Source organism: Mobula birostris, chromosome 5, assembly GCF_030028105.1.
Source record: "Mobula birostris isolate sMobBir1 chromosome 5, sMobBir1.hap1, whole genome shotgun sequence".
NCBI classification, from domain to species: Eukaryota; Metazoa; Chordata; class Chondrichthyes; order Myliobatiformes; family Myliobatidae; genus Mobula; species Mobula birostris.
The window spans coordinates 11,046,787-11,074,149 of record NC_092374.1 but is presented as its reverse complement, the minus strand read 5'-3'; the positions used below and the strand labels follow the sequence as shown (position 1 = coordinate 11,074,149).

General features: G+C 44.3%; 1 protein-coding gene across 1 annotated transcript in view; it reads right to left on the bottom strand.

The window, feature by feature from the left end:
• The window catches only part of LOC140197544 (G protein-coupled receptor kinase 6-like), a 185,599-nt gene that overhangs the window by 63,988 nt on the left and 94,248 nt on the right, over positions 1–27,363 (bottom strand). The gene's annotated exons all lie outside the window — the stretch shown is intronic.

Sequence of the window (27,363 nt, the reverse complement as noted above, 5' to 3'; positions counted from 1 at the left end):
TAAATAATAAGATAGTGTTCAGAGACATGTTCAGGAATTGGTTGGTGGAGGGGAAAATACTTTTTGAAATGTTGAGTGTTGCACCTTCAGTATCTCCTCCCCAATGATTCAAGATTCAAGATTCAAAAAACTTTATTGTCATTCTAACCGTACATCAGCTCTGCAGGGCAGAATGAGACAGCGTTTCCCAGCAGCAATTCAATCATAACATAACAAAATGCAACACTAAATAATAAACATAACAATAAATAGTAAAACACAACAGCCACATGTCAGTTAAAATCAAGTTATGAGTGTCCAGTGCAAGTTAAAAGTGTCCAAAGCAGAGTCAGGTGGAGCAGCTATTTAGCAGTCTGACTGCCTGTGGGAGGAAGCTGTTTAGTAGCCTTGTGGTTTTAGTTTTGATGCTCCTGTAACGTTTGCCTGATGGCAGAAGAACCAACAGTTCATGGAGAGGGTGTGAGGGGTCTTTAATGATGTACCGTGTCTTCTGGAGGCATCGACTCTGAAAGAGGTCTTGGACAGAAGGTCAGGAGACCCCAATAACCTTCTCTGCTCCCCTAATGTTAGTAATAAGGAGAGAATAGCCCTGTTTTTTTGTCCCTGGGGCTGCTCATTACCTCAGTGCTCCTAACCTTTCCTGCTGCTTTTGGGCTTCAGCAAAGCAGATCCTTGGGCTGAAAGCCTTGGCCTTCCAGAAGAATCCATGCACGCCATCACTGCAGCCCAATTGCTGGATTTTGCCCTTTCTGACCCCAGTGTATCCCACCACTGTGTGAAAGGAGTTTGTTCGCTCTCCCCATGACTGCATTGGTTTCTTCCTGGAGATCCGGTTTCCTCCCACAGTCCAAGCTCATACCAATTGGTAGGTTATTTGGTCACTGCAAATTGTCCCATGGATTAAATCGAGGGCTGCTGGGCAGTGTGGCTCAAAGGGCAGGAAAGGCTACTCCATTATGTATCTCAATAAATAAATTAATTAATGGGATGTGACACTTACTATCCTCCAGGAGGACCACCACCTTGTCGTAGGGTATGGAGGCTTGTGTGCCTCAATGACATGAAGAGCTATGTTCGCTGAAGGCTCTTGGTAGGGTCACCCATCCTCACTAAATCAAAAGGCATCTGTTTGGAGTGGCATGGTAGTCTAGTGGTTAGCATAATGCGTCACAATGTCATCGATCAGGGTTCAGTTCCCACTGCTGTCCATAAGGAGTTTATACATTCTCCCTGTGAATTCATGAACGCTCAGCTTTCCTCCTACATTCCAAAGTCATACGGTTAGGGTTAGTCAGTTGTGAGCATGCTACATTGACACTGGAAGTAGAGTGACACTTGTGGGCTCGGACTGTGTTGGTCATTGACACAAATGACACATTTCACTGTTTCAATGTTCATGTGACACTGCTTAAAACTCACACTACATCCATATGAAACCTACAATTTCTAATAAAATCTAGAAGAAAACTCTTCCCTACTTGAGTGACACAGGATCTTCAGCCCAACTGGTCTATACTGACCAAAGTTCTCCTCTAGTCCCATTTACCCACATTTGGCGTATGCCTCCCCCCCCCCAATTCACATACCTGTCCAAGTATCTTTTAAATGTTGTTAATGTACCTGACTCGACCACTTCCTCTGGCAGCTCTTTCCATATACTCTACCATGAAGTCCGCTTAATCAGGACACATTGGGACCAGCACATTTTGGCCCAATTAATTTGCTGCCCCAATTAATCAGTTTCATGGAAACAGTCAAAAAGGTATTAAAAAATACAAACCAGCATTTAACTAAGTAACAGATTATGTTTTTAAATGAAATACAGAACAAATTCGAACACTACCAAAACTAGTACAGAACTATAAAATGGAGTATTAGTTCATAGAAGTTATTGACAGAGGAATTCATCCGCCATGTTCTTTGATTGACCGTAAATGAACAAAATTAGTGCAGACACCTGGTTCCAATGTTCCCTCTAATTGTTTTTACAGCTGCGTAGACCAAACATTGCTCTGAGAAAGAAATTCTTTTCCACAGCCTAAAAACTGCGCGGCACTTTAATTTGTTTTGTAATATGCATACTATGAATATTTAGAATGAAAATTGAAAAATCACATACTTTTGATTTTGCTGATTGAAGGGTATAATGAAATAAAGTACAAGAAAACTCTTTCATATTTCTTACACTTTTTAACTCAGATAGCGTCAACGTTCAGCGGGCCACGGTTTATTAACATTGAGCTACCAAGGTCCATTCTGTGTTTATTGGTACAGTTTGTAAGTGTAACTTGAAACACTGACGATGTAAATACATTGAAGCTCTAAAATGTTTCAAAGTAAAGGCTGTGGTATGCTTATTATTTAGAAAATTTAGGGATTATATTCATTAACAATTAATTACAGGTATTTCACAATTATATTAACATAGATTTCACAATTATATTTGCATAATTTCAAAATTATATCATTATATAAAAGAAAATTCCAGCTGTGTGGCAACAAAGGCTATGTGCATAGGAGCATTTCAGTTATTGCACAGCCATGCACACTCAGCTGAGATGGAAGAGTGCCTGGCGCAAATAATGGACTGCTTTCATTGCCTTCCTGCATGATGTAGTGTCATAATCCAACAAATTTCCTGGCATCCTGTGTAGTCATTAGCTCAAGCTCAGATCTGTCATTTAAAGTCAAAATAAAAATAAAGAACAAAATCTACACAGATACGTGGTGCAGACAATGGACTCCTTCATTGCTTTCCTACATGAAGTAGTGTCGTAATCCAACAATAAGTGTTCTGGTACAACATCATCAAAAGTCAATGCTTCTTGAATTGGCGTTCGTTGGCCCATGTGGATAACTTAACACAAGCGTATGCAACTGATGCTATTTGAAAGCCGATTGCTCAAAGCATGGTATAAAAACATTGTATCATTTTTTAATGCATGCATTTCTAAATGACAATAAACGAGGACTGAGTGTCCTCATAATCTAATCTAATCTAACTAACGGCCACACAAGGGCATGCGACTAACACGAATTAGAAACTGTTCGACAACAGTCCCCTGTCCCAATTAAAAGGCATGTTGTCCCAAATAAACGAAGGGGAATTCGGGGCAACACATGCAAAATGCTAGAGGAATTCAGCATCTATGGAAATGAATAAACAGTTGACATTTTGGGCTGAGGCCTTTTTCAGCACTGGAAAGGAAGGGGGAAGATGCCAGGTGGCGGTGAGGGGAAGGGGGACTAGCTAGGTGATAGGTGAAGCCAGGTAGGTGGGAAAGATCTGAAGAAGAAGGAATCTGATAAGAGAGGAGAGTGGACCGTGGGAGAAAGTGAAGAAGGAAGGGCACCGGGGAAAGTGATAGGCAGGTAAGGAGAAGAGCTAAGAGGCCAGAGTCTGGAATAGTAGAAGAGGGAAGGGGAACAGAAAAAATTTCCAGAAGGAGAAATCAATGTTTATGCCATCAGGTTGGAGGCTACCTAGACAGATTGTGAAGTATTCCTTCTCCACCTTGAGAATGACTTCATCGTGGCAAAGAGGAGGCCGTGGACCAACAAGTTGCAACAGGAATGGGGGTAGAATTTTAAATGGTTGGACACAAGGAAATTCTGCTTATGGCAGGTGAAGTGGAGATGCTCGACAAAGTGGTCTCCCAATTTACATCAGGTCTCACCGATGCAGTGGAGGCCACATCAGGAGCACCTGATACAATAGACGACCCAAACTATTTCGCAGGTGAAGTGTTGTCTCACCAGGAAGGACTGTTTGGGGCCCTAAAATGAATTAAGGGAGCAGGTGAATGGGCAGGCTAGCGTTTCTGGTGCTTGCAGAGATAAGTGCCAAGATGGAAATTAGTGGGGAAGGCTATTTTCTTGATTAGATTTTGTTCTTTAAGAGTCATCCAAAATAAGAGGCTGCCCTGATTAACTGATGGCCCAATTAACAGGAATCCATTGTACTGACCACCATTTGGGTGGAAAAGTTGCCTCTCAGGTTCCTGTTAAATCTCTTTCCCCCCCACCTTAAACCTATGCCTTCTACTTCACGTTTCCCAAATCCTGCAAAAAGATTGTGCACAATTACCAACTCTATATCAGTGAGACCCGACGTAGTATGGATAACTGTTTTGCCATCCGCCAGGAAAACTCCCAGTGGCCACCCATTTTAGTCCCACTTCCCATTCCAACATGTCCATCCATGGCCTCAACTGTCACAATGAGGCCACACTGAGACTGGAAGAGCAACACCTTATAGTCTGTCTGGGTAGCCTCCAACCTGATGGTGAGAACATCACTTTCTCAAACTTCTAGTAATGCCCCCCCCCATCCCCTTCTCCCTCTCTCACCATATCTTCTTGCCTGCCCATTGGCTCCCTCTGGTGCTTCCCCCCCCACCTTTCTTTCTTCCATGGCTGTCTGTCCTCTCCAATTAGATTCCCCCTTCTCCAGCCCTATATCTTTTTCACCAACCAACTTCCCAGCTCTTTACTTCACCCCTCCCCCTCCCAGTTTCACCTATGAACTTGTGCTTCTCCCTCCCTTCCCATCCCCCCACCTTTTAACTTTACTCCTCTTCTTGTTTTCTCTCCAGTCCTGCTGAAGGGTCTTGGACTGAAACATCGACCGTACTCTTTTCCGTAGATGCTGCCTGGCCTGCTGAGTTCCTCCAGCATTTTGTGTATGTAACTTTGTGCCCCTAAAGATTTTGTACACTCCTTTCCCAAAACCACAACAGAATTATAAGGCATAGTGTAACCATGGCAGCGTGCTCCAACAGCCACAGGTCCTCCAACACCCACACAATCCACAAATAATAAACCCTACGGTTGAGACAATGAAATGTCAAAGAATAACCCACTCGACAAAATAAAGCTCGAAACCATTTTACAAAAAGAAATCAACAGGAAAGGGTGTGTGCAATAACATTTTCTTGTTCTTGTCCCTGCAGAAAGGCCCACATACCGACAACCTGTAATGACTGTGGTTCATTAACAACTGCAATGGAAACCTCGTTACACGTTATGAGTGCAGACCAGTTTGAAGCTCACTTTGGCTGAGTTTCACTGAGTCACTGAAAGGCACAGGTCACTTTTGTCCAGAAATGAAGGATTAAATGGGGAACCAAGAGCTCTCTGATATGAATGTTTGAAAGGGCTGATGCAGCTTACAGTAAGAGATAACTGGTTGCATCATCATCTGATATGGAAGGTCCACGACACAGGATCGGAAAGAGCTGCAGACTCAGCCAGTTCCATCATGGGTACTGGCCTCCCCAGCACTGAGGATATCTCCAAAAGGTGAAGGCATCTATCATTAAGTACCTCCATCACCCAGGACATGCCCTCTTCTCATTGCTACCATTAAGGAGGTGCAAGAGCCTGAAGACACAATGATATCTGTAATCTGTCAAGTAGGGTGCCGTGCACAATTCTGATTTGATGGAGACAGACGTGAGAGAATGGAGGAACATCTGGAGAAACTTCTGAAATGCCCACTTTGCTGTCGCTGTTACTGTGTGGTCTGGAATCTCCAGAGCAGAAGGCCCTGAATCCTCGGCTTTGCTTGTTTCGGCGGCTGGGGCAAGGTCGAAAGCACTCGGCAGAGGATGGCGCTTGGGAGACTGTATCGGAGAGGCTGGTCGGAGGCTCAAAGTTTTCAGATGGACGGACTCAGAGTCGGCTGTTGTCGGGTGCTTCCAATGCATCGGCAGTTGTCGGTGCCAGGAGGTTTATGGCAGGGAATTTCTCTCTTTTGCCACCTGCTATCAGGGACTCGGGAGTCGATCGGGACTTGAGACTTTTTTTTAACTGTGCCCATGGTCTGTTCTTTAACAAATTATGGTATTGCTTTGCACTGCTGTAACTATACATTATAATTATGTGATTCTGTCAGTGTTAGTCTTTGGTTTGTCCTGTTTTTCTGTGGTGTCATTCTAAATGACAATAAACGAGGACTGAGTGTTCTCATAATCTAAATCAGATGTTTGTACAGTCCATGAACACCACCTCACTATCGTGCTCTCTTTCCATGCTACTAACTTTTTAAATATATATTTCTGATTGTAACCGAGTTATTTTCTATGTATTGCACTGTGCTACTGCTGCAAAGCAAACTTCATGACATTTCTCAGTGATAATAACCCTGAAACTGATTAAAGGAGCCATGTGAAGATGAGTTTTTCTTCTGTGGAAGCCATGAAGGCAAATTTGTCATCAGAAAGACTCACGGGTGCAGTTGAAACTGCCACCTCAGCAAGGGCGGCACTAAAACGTTACTGAAGAACTCACCCATTACAGTATGGAACCAGTTCAGTCCTGTAGGCTGCACTCAAACTCTCTGTGGCAAGGCACGAGTCAGTAATCACCCATTTTAGGAAATCACTCTGAGCTGCTTCTTAATTAACACTTCTCTTTCCTCTATCACCTTCACTCCTCCTCTGCCATCCTCAACCTCCACCCTCTCCAATAAATAAAAGGGAGCCGTTACTTTAACCTTCAGTCGTTTTATGGGATGAACAGTTTATGCTGCACATGCTGGTAACACATAGGAGCAGAATTGGGCTATCAGGCCCAATGGGCTACTCTGTGCTGGGTAGAATACACCCAGGACGGCTCACAAACAAGTTTCATTTGTGTAACAACTGACGAAAAATGAAACAACTTCTCAGTCAGAACAGAACATCTAGAAATAACTCCACCCACAACTTCAAAGCACTTCCAACAGCTGGACAAAAACGCCAGTGATGAGTGGAAACAGCAAAACCAACACACGCCAGACAGGGGAGACATTTGCAAGGTAGAAGAAAAAGAGCCTGGGAAGGGCGGCCTAATTGTTTCACGTCCCAACCCTCACCACCATTTACATTAACACAGTGGTTACAGAGAGCCAGAAGCACAAAGTCCCTCTGCAAGGAAACAGGGGAATAGGCCCTTCAGCTCAGTGGGTCCATGTTGACCAAGATGTCACAGTAGCGTGGTGGTTAACGAGATACTGCTACAGCTTCGGAAGCTGGATTTTGGAGTTCATTTCCGGCGTCCTCTTTAAGGGGTTTGTACATTCTCCCCAAGAACGCATGGGTTTCCTCCAGCTGCCCAGTTTCCAAAGACATTAGGAACAGCTTCTTTCCCTCTTCCTTCAGATATCTGAACAGCCAATGAAGCCAGGTATGATCTCCCAAAAGCAATCTCTGCGACAAAGTGGAGATTCCAGACTAGACTGGAATCAACAAGGGATGCTCGACAGCTGTGGCAGGGTTTGAATGCCACAACCTGCCACAAAGCTAAAGCAGCAGAGCTTCACTTCCAGATGAGCTGAATGCCTTCTATGTTCACTTTGACCACGAGAACAGGGCTGAACCATCATGCACCCCCATGCCCCCCGATGATATTTTGGTCTCAGTATCTGAAGATGACATGCAGACTGCCTTCAAGAGAGTGAATCCAAGGAAAGCATCTGGTCCAGATGGAGTACCTGGTTGAGTACTGAAGACCTGTGCTGACCAACTGGCCAGTGCGTTCACAGTCATCTTCAACCTCTCGCTCCGGCAGTGTGATACCCACTTGCTTCAAGTGGGCTTCAATTATACCAGTGCCCAAGAAGCATGGTAACCTGCCCAAATGCCTATTGCCCAGGGGCACTTGCATCCACAGTGATAAAAGTGTTTTGAGAGGCTGGTATCGAAGTATATCAGCTCCTGTCTAAGTGTCAACTTGGATCCACTCCAATCTGCCTAATAGAACACCAGGTCTGCAGCAAATGCTATCTCATTGGCTCTTTACACAACCCTGGAACATCTGCTCAGCAAAGATACACACATCAGGATGTCCTTTATCGATTACAGCTCAGCATTTAATACCATCATCTCCTCAAAACTAATCGGTAAACTCCAAGATCTGGGCCTCAATACCCCTTTGGGCAATTGAATCCTGGATTTCCTCACTTGTAGACCCCAGTCATTTCAGATTGACAAAAAACATCTCCATCAACACAGGAGCACCGCAGGGAGGTGTACTTAGCCCCCTGCTCTACTTGCTTTACATCTATGACTGTTTGGCTAAGTACAGCTCCAAAACCATATACAAGTTTGCTGATAACACCACTGTTGTGGGCTGTATCAAAGAGGGTGATGAATCAGCATACAGGAGGGAGACTGAAAACTTGGCTGAGTGGTGTTATCTTCCTTCAGTTAGTCCTGACGAAGGGTCTCGGCCTGAAACGTCGTCTGCACCTCTTCCTAGAGATGCTGCCTGGCCTGCTGCATTCACCAGCAACTTTTATGTGTGTTGCTGGTGTTATAACAACAACCTCTCACTCGATGTCAATAAGACCAAGGAACAGACTGTAGACTTCAGGAGAAGGAAAACAGAGATCCATAAGCCAGTAATCATTGGAGGATCAGAGGTGAAAAAAAAAAGGAAATTACCTTTTAAACTCACGAGAGAGTACAGGCCATCAACTTCTCGCTGTTGATGTTTCTGTAGCAGGCAATTTCTTTTTTACGAGGTCGAGTCGCTAGCTCGACGCCCAACCCAGCACGGATGGAAAGCGTGCCTGGGGAGTCGAGTGGGTTTGAACTCGGGAGCCTTCACTCCGAAGCCCGGCACTGATGCCACTACGCCACCAGCCAGCCAATCAAAGGTGGAGAGGGTCACTAACTTTAAATTCCTGGGTGTCACTATCTCAGAGGACCTGTCCTGGACACATCATGTAAATATTATTGCGAAGAAAGCACAACAGCATCTCTACCTCCTCAAGAGTATGTAGAAGTTTGGCATGTCATCGAAAACCATGGCAAACCTATATAGATGTGTGGCGGAAGGTGTGGTAATTGCCTGCATTATGGTCTGGTATGAGAACACCAATGTCTTTGAGTGGAAAATCCTACAAAAGGTAGTGGATTCAGCCCAGTACATCACAGGTAAAACCCTCCCAACCATTGAGCACATCTACATGAAACGTTGCTGTAGAAAAGCAGCATCCATCATCAAAGATCCTCACCACCCAGGCCATGCTCTTTTCTCACTGCTGCCATCAGGTAGAAGGTACAGGTGCCTCAGGATTCGCACTACCAGGTTCAAATACAGTTACTACCCCCTCAACCATCAAATCTTGAACAAAAGGGGCTAACTACACACTTAAGGACTCTTGTTATATTGTTTTACATGCTTGTTACATATTGCTATTTATTTACATCTGCATTTGCATAGTTTGTTTACAGTTTACAGTTACTGTTCTATAGATTTGCTCAGTATGCCCGCAGAAAAAAAGAATCTCAGGGTTGTATGTGGCGACACGTATGTACTGTGATAATAAATTTTTACTTTGAACTTTGAACTGAACCCACATCTACCACTTCCAGTGGCAGCTCGTACAACACTCGAAAAAGAATCCATGACCTCGATTTCTAGCCTCAGTGGAAAAAGCCTGCTTGCATTTACGCTATCTATACCCCTCATAATTCTGTATACCTCTATCAAATCTCCCCTTAATCTTCTACGTTCTAGAGAATAAAGTCTTAACCTACTCAACCTTTCCCTATATAACTCAGATCCTCAAGCCCTGGTAAAGGCCTTGCAAACTTTAGCCAGGATACTGGGTGTATTTAAGGCCCAGATTCATAGGTTCTTGATGAGCCAGGCCATGAAAGGTTACAGGGAGAAGGTAGGGTTGAGAGGGAAATAGATCAGCTATGATGAAATAGTGGAGCAGACCCAATGGGCTGAATGGCCTAATTTGCTCCTATATCTTATGGTAAGGTTTTCTCTGCATAGTTTCAATCTTATTGTCGTCTTTCCTGTAGGTAGGTGACCAGAACTACACTCCAAATTAGGCTTCACTAACATCTTATCCAACTTCAATTTAGCAACTCACTTAATCTGGGAGTCTTCAGAAACCACAGCAGTTCTTGTTGTTAACGTTCCCATGGAGTGAATGTTGATTTTGCAATAATGACGGAAATTTGTATGGGATATTATGCAACTTGGGGGTGGCAGTTTCCATAACAGCTACTCTGCTCCTCCTGAGGGGAAGAAGTGTTAGCAAAATGCCACAGCACCACCTACACGGCCATTATCTAGACAGCATGGCAGTGACAAGAGTTAGATATTGACCATAATGGCAGGAATGAATTACTGTGTCCAGTGGAACACCTTCATCTGTTGCAAGCATGAACCAGTATTTTTGACTTTCATTTATTTATAACCATTTATGCACAATCCCAAAAATCAAAAAAGCTACCACAGATTTATCAGAATAGCACTTCTAGTATTTTGTACTTTGTGTGATTTAATCTGGCTTTACTATAGTTCTTAATTTCCCCCAATATACTAGGCAATCCATTAGTATCCAGGCAAAACAAGCCAAGTCTCTGAAACTCCTGAATTCCTGATAATCCACACGCTCTGAAGTTTAGGTACTAGAGCGAATGAGGATGACGGGTGACGTGATGGAGATTAGAACAGGCACAAATAGAGTGTGCAGCAAATGCCTTTTTCCCAGGGTAGAAATGGCTTGTACAAGAGGGCATAATTTTAAGGTGATTGGAGGAAAGTATAGGGGATGTCAGAGATAGGGGTGGTGGTAGAGACAGATACATTAGGAACATTTAAGAAACTCTTAGATCAGCACATGGATGATAGAAAAATGGTGGGATAAGCGGGAGGGAAGGGTTAGATTGACCTTGGAGTAGGTTACAGGGTTGGAACAACACTGTGGGCCAAAGGGCCTGTACTGTGCTGCGTTCAATGCTCTATATCAACTTCCACAGCCTTACAGACGTGGCAGTGCAGGCCATATCCACTCAAGCTAGTAGCATGAACACTAAATTCTCCAACACTTAGTAACTGTTCCTCCTTCCCTATCTTCCTGATCCACCCGGACCCCATCACCATGTCTCATTCCCCCTCCCACAACATCATCCACAAATTCCTCCCTACCTCCCTTAATTGGTTCCTTGCTCCACCTTCCTCTCCTGTTAGATTGTTTCAGTAGCAACTCCTCATTGAGTCCACCTCTCACCTCCCAGCTTCTGAAACTATCCACAAACCCCCCTTCACCTGGATCTACCTATGGTCTGCCAGCTGTTGCTGCACCCCATCCCTTCCCCCCACCTCTAGACTGGCTATAACCACTATCTTTCAGTACAGACGAAAGGTCTTGAAAGGTTGACTGTCCATTTCCCCTCGCAAATGCTGCCTGACCCAACATTTTGTGTGTTGCTCCAGATTCCGTCATCTGCAGTCTCTCATGTCCTTGGAATAAAAGAGTTACTGCATAGGAATGTTTGATGGTTCTGGGTCTGTACTTGTTGTAGTTTAGAAGAATGAGGGGGAAATCTCATTGAAATCTATCGAACATTGAATGACCTGGATAGAGTGGAGCAGAGAGGATGTTTCCTATAATGGAGGAGTCTAGGACCAGAGGGCACAACCTCAATTGAAGGATAACTCTTCAGACAGAGATGAGGAATTTCTTTAGCCAGAGGGTGGTGAATTCGTGGAATTCATTGTGGAGGCCCAAGTCACTGGGCATATTTAGAGTGGAGGTTGATAGGTTCTTGATTAGTAACGGTGTCAAAAGTTATGGGGAGAACACAATAGTGCCTTTTTCACTTCAGATGGCTGAAAAAGTTTGGCATGAGTTCCCAGACTCTCAGGACTTTCTACAGGGGCACCATTGAGAGCATCCTGACTGGCTATGTCACTGCTTGGTACAGGAACTGTACTACCCTCAAACACAGGGCACTGCAGAGAGTGGTGCGGATGGCCCAGCGCGTCTGTGGATGTGAACTTCCCACTATTTAGGACGTTTATAGACAATAGAAAATAGATGCAGGAATAGGCCATTCGGCCCTTCGAGCCAGCACCGCCATTCACTGTGATCATGGCTGATCATCCACAATCAGTACCCCGTTCCTGCCTTCTCCCCATATCCCTTGACTCTGCTTAAGAGCTCTATATAGAAACATAGAAACATAGAAAATAGTGCAGGAGTAGGCCATTCGGCCCTTCGAGCCTGCACCGCCATTCAGTATGATCATAGCTGATCATCCAACTCAGAACCCTGTACCAGCCTTCCCTCTATACCCCCTGATCCCTTTAGCCACAAGGGCCATATCTAACTCCCTCTTAAATATAGCCAATGAACTGGCCTCAACTGTTTCCTGTGGCAGAGAATTCCACAGATTCACCACTCTCTGTGTGAAGAAGTTTTTCCTAATCTCGGTCCTAAAAGGCTTCCCCTTTATCCTCAAACTGTGACCCCTCGTTCTGGACTTCCCAACATCGGGAACAATCTTCCTGCATCTAGCCTGTCCAATCCCTTTAGGGTTTTATACATTTCAATAAGATCCCCCCTCAATCTTCTAAATTCCAATGAGTATAAGCCTAGTCCATCCAGTCTTTCATCATATGAAAGTCCTGCCATCCCAGGAATCAATCTGGTGAACCTTCTTTGTACTCCCTCTATGGCAAGGATGTCTTTCCTCAGATTAGGGGACCAAAACTGCACACAATACTCCAGGTGTGGTCTCACCAAGGCCTTGTACAACTGCAGTAGTACCTCCCTGCTCCTGTACTCGAATCCTCTTGCTATGAATGCCAGCACACCATTCACCTTTTTCACCGCCTGCTGTACCTGCATGCCCACTTTCAATGACTGGTGTATAATGACACCCAGGTCTCGTTGCACCTCCCCTTTTCCTAATCGGCCACCATTCAGATAATAATCTGTTTTCCTGTTCTTGCCACCAAGGTGGATAACCTCACATTTATCCACATTAAATTGCATCTGCCATGAATTTGCCCACTCACCTAACCTATCCAAGTCACCCTGCATCCTCTTAGCATCCTCCTCACAGCTAACACTGCTGCCCAGCTTCGTGTCATCTGCAAACTTGGAGATGCTGCATTTAATTCCCTCCTCTAAGTCATTAATATATATCGTAAACAACTGGGGTCCCAGCACTGAGCCTTGCGGTACCCCACTAGTCACTACCTGCCATTCTGAAAAGGTCCCGTTTATTCCCACTCCTTGCTTCCTGTCTGCCAACCAATTCTCTATCCACATCAATACCTTACGCCCAATACCGTGTGCTTTAAGTTTGCACACTAATCTCCTGTGTGGGACCTTGTCAAAAGCCTTTTGAAAATCCAAATATACCACATCCACTGGTTCTCCCCTATCCACTCGACTAGTTACATCCTCAAAAAATTCTATGAGATTCGTCAGACATGATTTTCGTTTCACAAATCCATGCTGACTTTGTCCGATGATTTCACCGCTTTCCAAATGTGCTGTTATCACATCTTTGATAACTGACTCTAGCATTTTTCCCACCACCAATGTTAGGCTAACTGGTCCATAATTCCCCGGTTTTCTCTCCCTCCTTTTTTAAAAAGCTGGGTTACATTAGTCGCCCTCCAATCCTCAGGAACTAGTCCAGAACCTAAAGAGTTTTGAAAAATTATCACTAATGCATCTATCTAACTCTTTCTTGAAAGCATCCAGAGAATTGGCCTCCACTGCCTTCTGAGGCACAGCATTCCACAGATTTACAGCAGGAGGTGCTTAAAAAGGGCCCAGAGGATCATCAGAAACTCCAGCCACCCCAGCCACAAACTGTTTCAGCTGCTTCGATCTGACAAACGGTACCACAGCACTAAGGCCAGGACCAACAGACACTGTGACATCTTTTTTCACCAGGCCATCAGATTTATCAATACACATTGACCTGATTGCATATCTGACTGTACATAAATGTAACTGGCTATGTGTACATGTAACAAAACAATTATGTAAATAATCTTAGTGTTTGGGCAATATCCTCCCACTTTTCCCTTTCTAATTGCTTGTACGTAGCAACAGAGATGCAACAAAGACTTTTATTCTCTCATGTTGGGAGATGGATGTAAGAAATTTTAAAAACTCTAATTCTAATTCAGGAGAATGGAGTTGTGAAGGAAAATAAATCAGCCATGATGAAATGACGGAGCAGACTTGATGGCCAAAATGGCCTATGATCTCTCGAGGCCATCAAAACATGCTGATTCAGACTCCAAACACAATTCACGTTATTTCCATTCTGCAGCAGACCTTCTTAAATCAATCATTCTTTATATGAGTACATTTGATATGCATGGAAAGCAGAGACAAGGACATATTTATTAAGAACTCCAAGTCTGCCATTAGCCTTTCCTTTGATCAACTGGTCAACATCAGTGAGGCTTTATGATTTTTTTTGGGGGGGGAATATGTAAGCGACAGCATTTATTGACCACACCCAATGTGCTCAAGAAGATAAAGATGGTAATTGGCTTATCGTTGTCTCATGTACCCAGGTAGAGTGTAAAAACTCACGTTGCAGACTGTTCATACAGATTAAATTATTACATAGTGCATCGAGGTAGAACAAGGTGAAACAATAATAATACAGGAAAAATTGTTACGGTTACGGAGAACATGCAGTGCAGGCTGACAATACAATGCAAGCCTATTACAAGGTAGATTGTGATGTCAGGAGTCCATTTCATCAAACTAGGGAACTGGTCTTCTGTCAGCAGGGTAAAGCTGTCCTTGAGCCCAGTGGTATGTGTTTTCAGGCTTTAATATCTTCTGCCCAATAGGGAGGGTGAGGGTTTATGATTAGGCTAGTAGCTTTACTAAGGCAGCCAGAAGTGTAGACAGAGTCTACAGAGGAGAGGGTGGTTTCTACGTGTGCTGAGCTGTGTCCAGGGGTCTCAACTTCCTCGAGCTCTCATGACCACTAAAAATTCACCTTCTGTAGTACTGGAATTAAGAACCACCGGGGGAAAACTCCACAGGTGAAGTATTTCCAAGTCAGAATGTAGAACCTGTACATTCCATACACCGACCTTATACCGAGTCTGAGAGATGCTACCATCGCAACCAGGTGAGTAAGGTCAGTGCATTTTGAAGCTAGGACACTTGCAGCTACTATGCACCATGGATGGAGGGAATCATTGAGCACATCTACAAGGAGAGCTGCCAGATGAAAGAAGCACTCAACATCAAGGATGCCCACCATCGAGGCCATGCTCTATTCTCATTGCTGCCATCAGACAGAAGATACAGGGGCTTTAGGTCTCACACTACAGGTTCAGGAACGATTATTACCCTACAACCATCGGGCTTCTCACTCACCTCAACACTGAATAAGTTCCACAACCTATGGACTCACTTTCAAGGGCTCTGCAACTCATGCTCTCAATATGGGTGGGAGGGTGGAGATGCATCTCTACCAAAGGAGATGTAGGGCGCTCTTTCGCTCCACCAGCCTGCAGGTCACCCAAGGGCAAGGTGTAGCGTCTGCTTTGCCCCCTTCCCCCCACCCCGCTGAATCCATGGGAGCAGGTGGTGAATGGTCATATGAGAAGCTGGTGCACATCACAAGTCCTGGTTATGCGGCCACTGACATCAGACAAGCTCTGAAGAATATTGATAATGGCTGGGGTCATCCATCTTGTATCGACACTGCCCAGAAGGCAATGGCAAACTTCTTCTGTGGAAAAACTTGCCAAGAACAATCATGGTCATGAGACCATGATCACCTATGTCATAAGATATGGAACATATTGATGATGATGATGTTATTTATTACTTGTTCTTTTCTTGAACTTGCAGTTTCTTTTCATTAGTTGTTTGTTAGTTTCTGTGTGTAGTTTTTCATTGATTCTATGGTAGTTCTAGAAATGCTCACAAGAATATGAATCTCAGGGTAGTAAATGGTGACACACACGTTCTTTGATATTAAATGTACTAACTTTGAGTGCTTAGGGTGGAGGATTTCCAAAAATAGCACGATGCACAAAACAGTAGTTGTACGAAGGGCAGCTGGGTCTTTTCCTGTTCAACTGTCCAATGTAGTCCCTCCTCACTGTTGGTTCCTCCCAACTATACACACTTATAATATTGAACGAGTTTTACGTAATCCAGAGAAATCCAAATTAGCAAACATCTGCAGATTTGTCCCGGATGGTATGAGCTTTAATTTAGCTGCAGCAGTGCTAAGAGTTCACCAGAGGGAAACTGAGGTTTTGCTGTACTGAGGAACCACAGTTCTTGTGAGTTAGAAACATCAAAGGCAGAACAACCACTCATTACCAGAGATTATCTTTCCAAACTAAACAACCACTTTTCCTGTGTTACAGTGTATTAGTCTGAATGACCCTCACTTCACAGCAACCCAAAGTGTACACAGCACTAAGTGTGCTGACTATCCAGTGCCTTTAACCACTTTAGCAGTCTGCCTAAGCAGCTGAATGCAAAATGGTTTGCAAAATAAACCAGCATCCTGTTTACGCTCTATATGATTATGCTCTCGGTTATGTGAAAGTGCAATTGTATGATAAGCACTTCCCCAGAACTGACTCCTTCAAGCTATACTAACTGCCCAAATAAACAATAGAGATTTGCAGACACTGGATGTCTGGCGCAACACACACAAAGAGCCTGAGTAATTCAAAAGGTCCGGCAGCATCTATGGATGGGAAGACAGTCAATGTTTGCATGAGTAACACTGCACAGCCTAATTGGCTGGGGAGCAACATCTCATATTCCATCCCGGCAGCCTCCAACTTGAAGGCATGGACATTTCTCTAACTTATAGTAATTTCTTTCCCACCGCTCCTTACTTCTTCCCCTCCCACTTACGTTCTCACCCAGGCTTCTGCTCCCTTCCTTTTAGTCCTGTAGAAAGCCCTCAGCCCAAAACATTGACTGTTTATTCCCTTTACAGATGCAGCTTAATGGCCGAGTTCCTCCAGTATTTTGTGCGTGATGGTCTTAATATACAAACTGCTGAAGGCACTTAGGTCGAGGAGTGTGGGGGGGGGGGGAGTTGCAGAGAGGGGGAGGGGAGAGAGAGGAGGGAGGGGAGAGAGAGGGGAGGGGAGAGAGGGGAGAGGGGAGAGAGGGGAGAGGGGAGAGAGGGGAGAGGGGAGAGAGGGGAGGGGGAGAGAGGGGAGGGGGGAGAGAGGGGAGGGGGAGAGAGGGGAGGGGGAGAGAGGGGAGGGGGGAGAGAGGGGAGGGAGAGGGGAGAGGGGAGGGGGAGAGAGGGAAGGGGAGGGGGAGAGAGGGAAGAGGAGAGGGGAGAGAGGGAAGGGGAGAGGGGAGAGAGGGAAGGGGGAGAGGGGAGAGAGAGAGGCACATGCGTGCGCGCGCGCACGCGCACACACACACACACACACACGCGTAAGCACATAATTAGGCCATTTGGCCCATTAAGTCTGCTCCACCATTTGATCATGACTGATTTACTATCCCTCTCAAACCCATTCTCCTGCCTTCTCCCCATAACCTTTGATGGAGGGGGAGGGAGACAGAGAGTGAAAGAGACAGAGAGCTAGATTGGGAGAGACAGAAGAGTGAGAGATGAGAAGAGAGAAGAGCCCTTTTATTAAAGCCTCAGATCTACACAAACTGGCTGTATTTTTCCTACAATACATGTCTGGTCCAATATACTTCAGTAGCCCACTTCAGGACATGGGGTGTGTGAAAGGCACCATTCAAATGGAAACATTTTATCAAAATGATTGTCAGCAGTTTACAAATTTAGCCTGTGAATACTCCGGCATATAGCACCGGTATTTTGTTTGTTCTTTAAACTCACCCCTCAAGATTATGCTAGCGTCAAAAGTCTCAAGAGAGTACAGTGAATCATGGATGTTTTTACCAAACAAAAAACAAACACACAAATCACATTACTTAACATGTTTACTGTCTCCCTTCACCCTTCTTTTGAACTCAAGTGGGCTACTTTTGGATGGCTAAGATTAGTAAAGAATTTGTGGTGGTTTCTTAAGCCTTATCGGATAGGGTTGGAATGGGGGAAGGTCAATAGCACGATGCACAAAACAGTACAGTTGTACGAAGGGCAGCTGGGTCTTTTCCTGTTCAAGTATCCAATGTAGTCCCTCCCAGCTGTAACTTCCTCCCAACTACACACTCTTATAACATTGGAAGAGTTTTACATCATGTTCTGTCTCCCATTCTCTCTCTCTCACTTGGCAATCAAAGGAGTTTATTTTTGGATTATGTCTGCACAATCATAACTTTACACAGCAATAGGTCTCACTCTCTCCATGCAAGATTTGAAACCCCAATGCAGAAATATATTAATTCAAATAATTTCTACACCCAGATGTCCAGGTTGATGTCACGTTCCTGTTCATTCATTCATCACACTTAGCACATTAAACTAAAAGACAGACTAGACTGGTACCACCCACAAAGAAGCAACCCAGTGAGTTCTGGTTAGACCACACAGAGTATTGTGTTCAATTCAGCTTGCCTCATTGTGGTGAGGATGTTGAAGCTTTGGAGAGAAACCGAGGACATTTACCAAAGTGCCATCTGGATTAGAGAGTATGCCTTAGGAGGAAGACAAAGTGAGCTACGGCTTTCCTCTTTGGAGTGAAGGAGGGTGAGATAGAGATGACTTGATGGAGGTGTAAAGATGATAAAAGGCATAGAGTGAACAGCCAGAAGCTTCTTCCCAGGGTGGAAATGGCAGATACGAGGGGGCATAAGTTTAACACATTTGGGGGAAAGTAATGTGTGATGTCAGTGGTAGTTTGTTTTGTTTTAAAAACACAAAGTGGTGGGTGCATGGAAGGCGTTGCCTGGGCAGATACATGGGGCATTTAAGAGACTTTTAGTTAGGCACTTGGATGAAAGGAAAATGGAGGGTTATATAAAAGGGAAGGGTTAGATTGATCTTAGAACAGGTTAATGGCCTGTACTGTGCTGTATTCTATATTAAACATTAAATCCCATTCTCAATTTCAGTGCAATACCACAAAATGGGAATCTGGATTTCAGCTCTTTGGAAGCAAGCATTAATCAAACCCCTAGCCGGAAATGATAAACATATTATCTACCTCAAAAGCAGAGCTCTTGATGGCTCAGTTTTTACCAGACACCAATTCACAGGAACAGAGTAAGCCACCAAGTCTCTCAAGCCCATTCCACCATCTAAAAGGGAACCTGGATTATCTCCAGCTTAACACAACTTAACCTGACAACTTCAAGTATTTTTATAACCTGGTAAATCAAAAATCCATTGAAATTGAGCTTTGATCTATTGTTTTTTCTGAGAGTATTTCCAGTTCTTTTTCCAAGAGAGTTTCCTAGCCTTCTGAATGGCTGTGGCTTTGATTTTACACTTGTGCCGCCCTGTCTTGCATGTACCAGGTTGTGGAAAATACTTCCATTTACTCAAACACCAAAATAAATTAACATGAGCCTTCTACACCCACATCATACAAACCTGGTTTACACAATTTCTGCTGAAGGGTCTCGGCCCAAAACATCAACTGTAATCTTTTCCATAGATGCTGCCTGACTTGCTGAGTTCCTCCAGCATTTTGTAAGTGTTGCTTTGATTTCCCCCAATCTCTCTGCTCAATCTAACCCTTATAGCACTCTACTGAAAGAGCGCCACAATTTTTCTGACATTCACTTGTTCTTTCAAAAACACATCGGTCAAAATTGTACATTTCTCTAGATATGGTCTTTCTATAGCTACATCAAAGTTTTCTATGTTCAATATCCAACAAAGGGTCTTTACCCAAAACGTCAGCTCTTTATTCCTCTCCATCGATGCTGCCTGACCTGCTGGGTTCCTCCAGCATTTTGAGTGTGCTTCTCTGAACTTCCAGCATTTGCAGTATCTCATTTCTATATTCAACATTTTAGCTTTTTACTTTTGAAGGCCAATATTCCATTAGTCTTTATTGGCATAATTTCTCCTCATGAGGCAATTATCTCCTTTCGCTGGTAAGAGCAAAACTGCACACAATACTCCTGGTATGGTCTCACCACGGCTCTGCATACAATTCACTAACCGTGCTTGTTAACCTACATTGGATAGGGTTAAATTAGTCACACAATATTTCAGCTGTGGTTACATTAGTCACCCCATAGAAGAGCTGAAATAAAATCAAAGTTTCTACAGGTCTCATCCCCTTATTTTCTCTAACCTTCTCCCAATCTGTGACCCCTGTATGAAGATATTGCCTCTCAAGTCCCTTATAAATTGCTCCCCTCACTCTTTAAACCAATGCCTCTAGTTTTTGATTTCCTTTCCCTGGGGGACGGGTGGGGGAAGAGAGACGGAGCACTCACCTCATCCAGGTCCTTCATGATTTTATATACTTCTATAATGTCACCCTTCAGTTTCCTATATTCCAGTCTTGTATTCTTATGGTTTTCTCCTTTCCCAAACTTTTGTGATAAACATCACCCTCAAAATTAAGGTCTGCATTGCTCCTGCAGCCATCACTACACCTTTGTAAGACCATAAAGTATAGGAGCAGAAAAAGGCCATACAGTCCATTGAGTCTACTTGTCATTCAGTCATGGCTGATTCATTTTTCTGCTCTACCCCATTCTCCTGCCTTCTCTCCATAACCTTTGACATCCTTACTAATCCAAGAGCCTATCACTTCTGTTTTAAATATATTCAATGCCTTAACCTCGACAGCTGTCTACGGCAATGAATTCCACAATTACCACTCTCTGTCAGTCTCCGTCAAATCGGGATTGTGCTCGGCATCCTACTTGACAGATCCATCTTCTCTTCTTGATAATCAGTAATGAGGGTAAACTCCCTACCATACAAGTACTGGTTGAAGAATTTTACACCCGAAACCAGGCTCAAGGCTGCTCTGTCAATCTGTGCATAACTTTTCTCTGCAGCGGTAAGGGAGCGTGGTGCAAATGCTTTGGAGCGTTCACTTCTTAACATGTGACATGACTATATCTAAGGCAAGGCGTCACTGGAAAGTGTGGATCATAATGTGTGAGTGCAGTATCTGGCATCACCCTTTCCTTTGTCTTTTGGAGAAAGATAACTGCTTTGTGCATTGTTATTTCTTCCTGGTCTCCAGTAATGAATTCAAGGGGTGGGGTGCAGTAGTCAGGTTTGGCAGGAGCCTGTTACAGTAATTGACGTATCCTAAAAAGTATTTGCCTCGGGGCATCCACCGCTGCTTGAATTTCCCCAGTACACTTGTGTAATCCTTGTGTGTTAATCGGGTAAGCGTTGCTTGGTTTAAAGACACAACACTTGCTACGTCATCCTCTGAGCCCATAATTTTCCAATCTTTTTGATGCGGTCTTGAGATTTTGGTGATGTCCCTTGTCATCCTTGCCGGTAACAATGATTCCGTCCAGGTAACACTGAGTGCCTGGGCAGTCTTGTTGCAGCTGGTCCAGAGCTTTCTGCCAGAACACAGGTGCAAGATGGCAGGCAGTGACTAGTGAGGTACCACAAGGCTCAGTGCTGAGACCCCAGTTATTTACAATATATATTAATGACTTAGATGAGGGAATTAAATGCAGCATCTCCAAGTTTGCAGATGACACGAAGCTGGGCAGCAGTGTTAGCTGTGAGGAGGATGCTAAGAGGATGCAGGGTGACTTGGATAGGTTAGGTGAGTGGGCAAATTCATGGCAGATGCAATTTAATGTGGATAAATGTGAGGTTATCCACCTTGGTGGCAAGAACAGGAAAACAGATTATTATCTGAATGGTGGCCAATTAGGAAAAGGGGAGGTGCAACGAGCCCTGGGTGTCATTATACACCAGTCATTGAAAGTGGGCATGCAGGTACAGCAGGCGGTGAAAAAGGCGAATGGTGTTTGGCATTCATAGCAAGAGGATTCGAGTACAGGAGCAGGGAGGTACTACTGCAGTTGTACAAGGCCTTGGTGAGACCACACCTGGAGTATTGTGTGCAGTTTTGGTCCCCTAATCTGAGGAAAGACATCCTTGCCATAGAGGGAGTACAAAGAAGGTTCACCAGATTGATTCCTGGGATGGCAGGACTTTCATATGATGAAAGACTGGATTGACTAGGCTTATATTCTCTGGAATTTAGACTAAGGGGGGATCTGATTGAAACATATAAAATTCTAAAGGGATTGGACAGGCTAGATGCAGGGAAATTGTTCCTGATGCTGGGGAAGTCCAGAATGAGGGGTCACAGTTTGAGGATAAAAGGGGAAGCCTTTTAGGACCGAGATGAGGAAAAACTTCTTCACACAGAGAGTGGTGAATCTGTGGAATTCTCTGCCACAGGAAACAGTTGAGGCCAGTTCATTGGCTATATTTAAGAGGGAGTTAGATATGGCCCTTGTGGCTAAAGGGATCAGGGGGTATGGAGGGAAGGCTGGTACAGGGTTCTGAGTTGGATGATCAGCCATGATCATACTGAATGGCGGTGCAGGCTCAAAGGGCCGAATGGCCTACTCCTGCACCTATTTTCTATGTTTCCCTGCTCAAGAAATTCCTCCCGATCTCTGTTCTAAAGGGATGTACTTCTATATGAGGCTGTGCCCTCTTGTCCTAGACTGTTCCGTTATAGGAATCATCCTCTCCACGTGCACTCTACCTAGGCCTTTCAATATTTGGCATGTTTCAACGAGATCCGTCCTCATTCTTCTAAATTCCAATGAGTACAGGTCTAGAGCCAGCAAATGCTCCTCACACGTTAACCGCTTCATTCCAGGGATCATTCATGCACATCTCCCTGGACCCGCTCCAATGCCAGAACATCTTTTCCTATATATGAGCTCAAAACTGCTCCCAGCATTCTAAACACATACAGTTCAGCACCGGCCGATAGTGCTGTGGCATTAGCACTGGACTTTAAGACAAATGGCCCTGAGTTTGAATCTGGCTGGCCCCCTTGCACACTTTCCGTCCGTGGTGGGTTAAGTGTCGAGCTAGCAACTCAACTTCGTAAAAAACAGTTAAATGCTACGGAAATGGCAAAAATGCTGCCCAATGTGCCACAAGGCACGAAAAGGAACAACAAACAGATAATCAGGACACAGTCCTGATGAAGGATCTTAGCCCAAAATGTTCATCTCCACAGATCAGGTGTTCCCAACCTTTTTTATGCCATGGATCCCTACCATTAACCAAGGGGTCTGTGAATCCAAGATTGGGAATCCCTACGATAGATACTGCACGACTTGTTTGGTTCCTCCACCATTTTGTGTGCATTGCTCACAGTACTCCAAATGTGGACTGACCTCTGATAAACACTCTCCATACGATATCTGTAACTCTCTAAATGACAAATCAATATAAAGGGAAATGATTACAATCCAAGTTGTAATAACTTCCTGAAAAGATAATTGGAAGCAAAAAGAAATTCCTTGTATCTCAGTTAACATTTGGCACAAAGACCAAGGTCAGCTCTGTGTTACTGCTTCTGCGTTACAGCTTATTGCTGTGTATAAACCGGCTGCAAGCCTTCCCGAGAAGAGTTGTGTATTGACTCGGAAAAAAATTCCAGTAAAAAGGCAACAAAAGTTGATACACAAAACATACTTTCCCTCAGGTTATTTTGTTAATATGCGGAGAATTAACTAACTGATTTATGCACTAAAATGGTGGAGGAACAAACCTAACAAGGTGCGTGCACGCGCTCAGACGCACACACGCATTATGGAGATTATCACTCATCACAGTAAAATCAGTTATACAAACTAAACAGGGAAGATTACTGGAATGGCTGATCAACCATTTTAGTTAGACCCTCAACCAACCCTCTATTACCCTCTATATCTATTTACAATATTTATTGCACTGCACTGTAAACAACTTAAAACACTTTTTATAATGCTGTTTATATTATAAATACAGGCCAGTCCTGATGAAGGGTCTTGGCTTGAAACATCAACTGTACTCTTTTCCACAGATGCTGCCTGGCCAGCTGAGTTCCTCCAGCATTTTGTGTGTGTTGCTTGGATTTCCCGCATCTGCAGATTTTGTCTTGTTAGTATTTATTTATGCACAGTTTATTCCATATCCATACTTTAACCTCTAACATTATTTTTATATTATTCTTTACAATTGCTGAATTTTTTTTGTTGTACGTCACACCCTCACCAACATGCCACAGCAAATTCCTAATACAGGTGTGCGCCGCGTAACGTCCATTCGGACAACGTCCGTAGTCCCGATTGGAGAACGTGACGTACTGGGCGTAACCAATCTCGTGTATCGCACGTCTCTTAAGTGTAGTAGCATTATCTGCTTAATTTTCTTTCGAAAATATTACCATGAAGTGCATCATGGCTTCCAAACGCAGCAAAACCACTCCTAGTGACAGCAGCAGCAAGCGGCAAAGGAAAAGTATTGATATGGAAGTGAAACAAAAGGTTATTAAACAATACGAAGGTGGAAAACCAGTGAATGCTATGGCTTGGGATTTAGGCATATCACACTCGACAATCACAACGATCCTGAAAAACAAAGAAAAAATTCTCAAAGCTGTTAAAAGATCGGCTTCACTGAAAACTACAAGACTCACGAAAATGCGAGAGGGACCTATATCAGATATGGAGAAATTGCTAATGACATGGATTTAGTCAATACAGGTACACTACAGTACTCCATATAGGTTTGCTAAGTATATAATATGGTGTTCGCACTAACGTCCAAATCATATAATGTCCGGTTTCACAGAACGTATCGTGGACGTTAAGCGACGCATACCTGTACATGCTATCACAAGGCAAAACTATCCAGCCAAGATTTTATCTGAATAAAACAAAGTAAAAGATTTGGGTGAAAGTAGAGCATTCAAACCTTGAGGTGGTTCCAGGAATTCACTGTTGACATGCCATTGCCTATCTTTGGATCACACGCCTCAATATTTTCCTCATTCTTGAGAATTCTAACTCAATCTGAATATCCACAAGAGCTTCTGCAGATGCTGGAAACCCTGAGCAACAAACACACAGCAGGTCAGGCAGCATCCATGGAGAGGAAAGAATATTTGATGTTTTGGGCCAAGACCCTTCATCAGGACTGATTATTACAAACTCTCCCTGCCATTTATGCAAAAAAATGTTTGTTCCTTTCACTTTGAAGTGTCCAGCACTGAACTTCAGATTCAATTTAATTATCACTGACATATGCCGTGAAATTTGTTGCCTTGCCGCAACACTGCAGAATCAGAATCAGGTTTATTATCACCAGCACGTGACGAGAAATTTGTTAACTTAGCAGCAGCAGTTAGTTCAATGAAGTACATAATCTAGCAGAGAGAAAAAAAATAAAAATAATAATAATAAATAAACAAGTAAATCAATTACATATATTTAATAGATTAAAAATGTGCAAAAACAGAAATACTGTATATTTTTTAAAAAGTGAGGTAGTGTTCAATGTCCATTTAGGAATCGGGTGGCTGAGGGGAAGAAGCTGATCCTGAATCGCTGAGTTTTTGCGCCTTCAGGCTTCTGTATCTCCTACCTGATGGTAACAGTGAGAAAAGGGCATGCCCTGGGTGCTGGAGGTGCTTAATAACGGACGCTGCCTTTCTGAGACACTGCTCCCTGAAGATGCCCTGGGTATTTTGTAGGCTAGTACCCAAGATGGAACTGACTCCTATGCAGTAGCCCCACCCCCCTCCATACCAGACAGTGATGCAGCCTGTCAGAATGCCCTCCACAGGACATCTAAACAAGCTTTTGACTGTATTTGTAGACATGCCAAATCTCTTCAAACTCCTAATGAACTATAGCTGCTGTCTTGCCTTCATTATAACTACATCAATAGGTTGGGCAACACACATCAAAGTTGCTGGTGAATGCAGCAGGCCAGGCAGCATCTGTAGGAAGAGGTGCAGTCGACGTTTCAGGCCGAGACCCTTCGTCAGGACTAACTGAAGGAAGAGTGAGTAAGGGATTTGAAAGTTGGAGGGGGAGGGGGAGATCCAAAATGATAGGAGAAGACAGGAGGGGGAGGGATGGAGCCAAGAGCTGGACAGGTGATTGGCAAAAGGGATATGAGAGGATCATGGGAAAGGAGGTCCGGGAAGAAAGACAAGGGGGGGTGGGACCCAGAGGATGGGCAAGAGGTATATTCAGAGGGACAGAGGGAGAAAAAGGAGAGTGAGAGAAAGAATGTGTGCATAAAAATAAGTAACAGAGGGGTACGAGGGGGAGGTGGGGCCTAGCAGAAGTTAGAGAAGTCGATGTTCATGCCATCAAGTTGGAGGCTACCCAGACAGAATATAAGGTGTTGTTCCTCCAAGCTGAGTGTGGCTTCATCTTTACAGTAGAGGAGGCCGTGGATAGACATGTCAGAATGGGAATGGGACGTGGAATTAAAATGTGTGGCCACTGGGAGATCCTGCTTTCGCTGGCGGACAGAGCGTAGATGTTCAGCAAAGCGGTCTCCCAGTCTGCGTCGGGTCTCGCCAATATATAAAAGGCCACATCGGGAGCACCGGACGCAGTATATCACCCCAGTCGACTCACAGGTGAAGTGTTGCCTCACCTGGAAGGACTGTTTGGGGCCCTGAATGGTGGTAAGGGAGGAAGTGTAAGGGCATGTGTAGCACTTGTTCCGCTTACACGGATAAGTGCCAGGAGGGAGATCAGTGGGGAGGGATGGGGGGGACGAATGGACAAGGGAGTTGTGTAGGAAGCGATCCCTGCGGAATGCAGAGAGAGGGGGGGAGGGAAAGATGTGCTTAGTGGTGGGATCCCGTTGGAGGTGGCAGAAGTTACGGAGAATAATATGTTGGACCCGGAGGCTGGTGGGGTGGTAGGTGAGGACCAAGGGAACCCTATTCCTAGTGGGGTGGCGGGAGGATGGAGTGAGAGCAGATGTACGTGAAATGGGGGAGATGCGTTTAAGAGCAGAATTGATAGTGGAGGAAGGGAAGCCCCTTTCTTTAAAAAATGAAGACATCTCCCTCATCTTAGAATGAAAAGCCTCATCCTGAGAGCAGATGCGGCGGAGATGGAGGAATTGCAAGAAGGGGATGGCGTTTTTGCAAGAGACAGGCTGAGAAGAGGAATAGTCCAGATAGCTGTGAGAGTCAGTAGGCTTATAGTAGACATCAGTGGATAAGCTGTCTCCAGAGACAGAGGTAGAAAGATCAATAGGTTGGGACCAGGTTAGATCCTCAGAGATCTTGATACCCAGGAACTTGAAACTGCTCACTCCCTCCACTTCTGATCCCTCTGTGAGGATTGGTATGTGTTCCTTCTGCGCTTTCATCTTACTGACGTTGAGTGCCAGGTTGTTGCTGCGGCACCACTCCACTAGTTGGCATATCTCACTCCTGCACATAGAAACACAGTAAAACTACAGCACAATACAGGCCCTTCGGCCCATAATGCTGTGCCAGGCAAGTACTTACTTTAGAAATGACCTAGGGTTACACACAGCCCTCTACTTATCTGAGCTCCATGTACCTATCCAGGAGCCTCTTAAAAGAGCCTATCGTATCCGCCTCCACCACCATTGCCGGCAGCTTATTCCATGCACTCACCACTCTCTGCATAAAAATCTTAGCCCTGACATCTCCT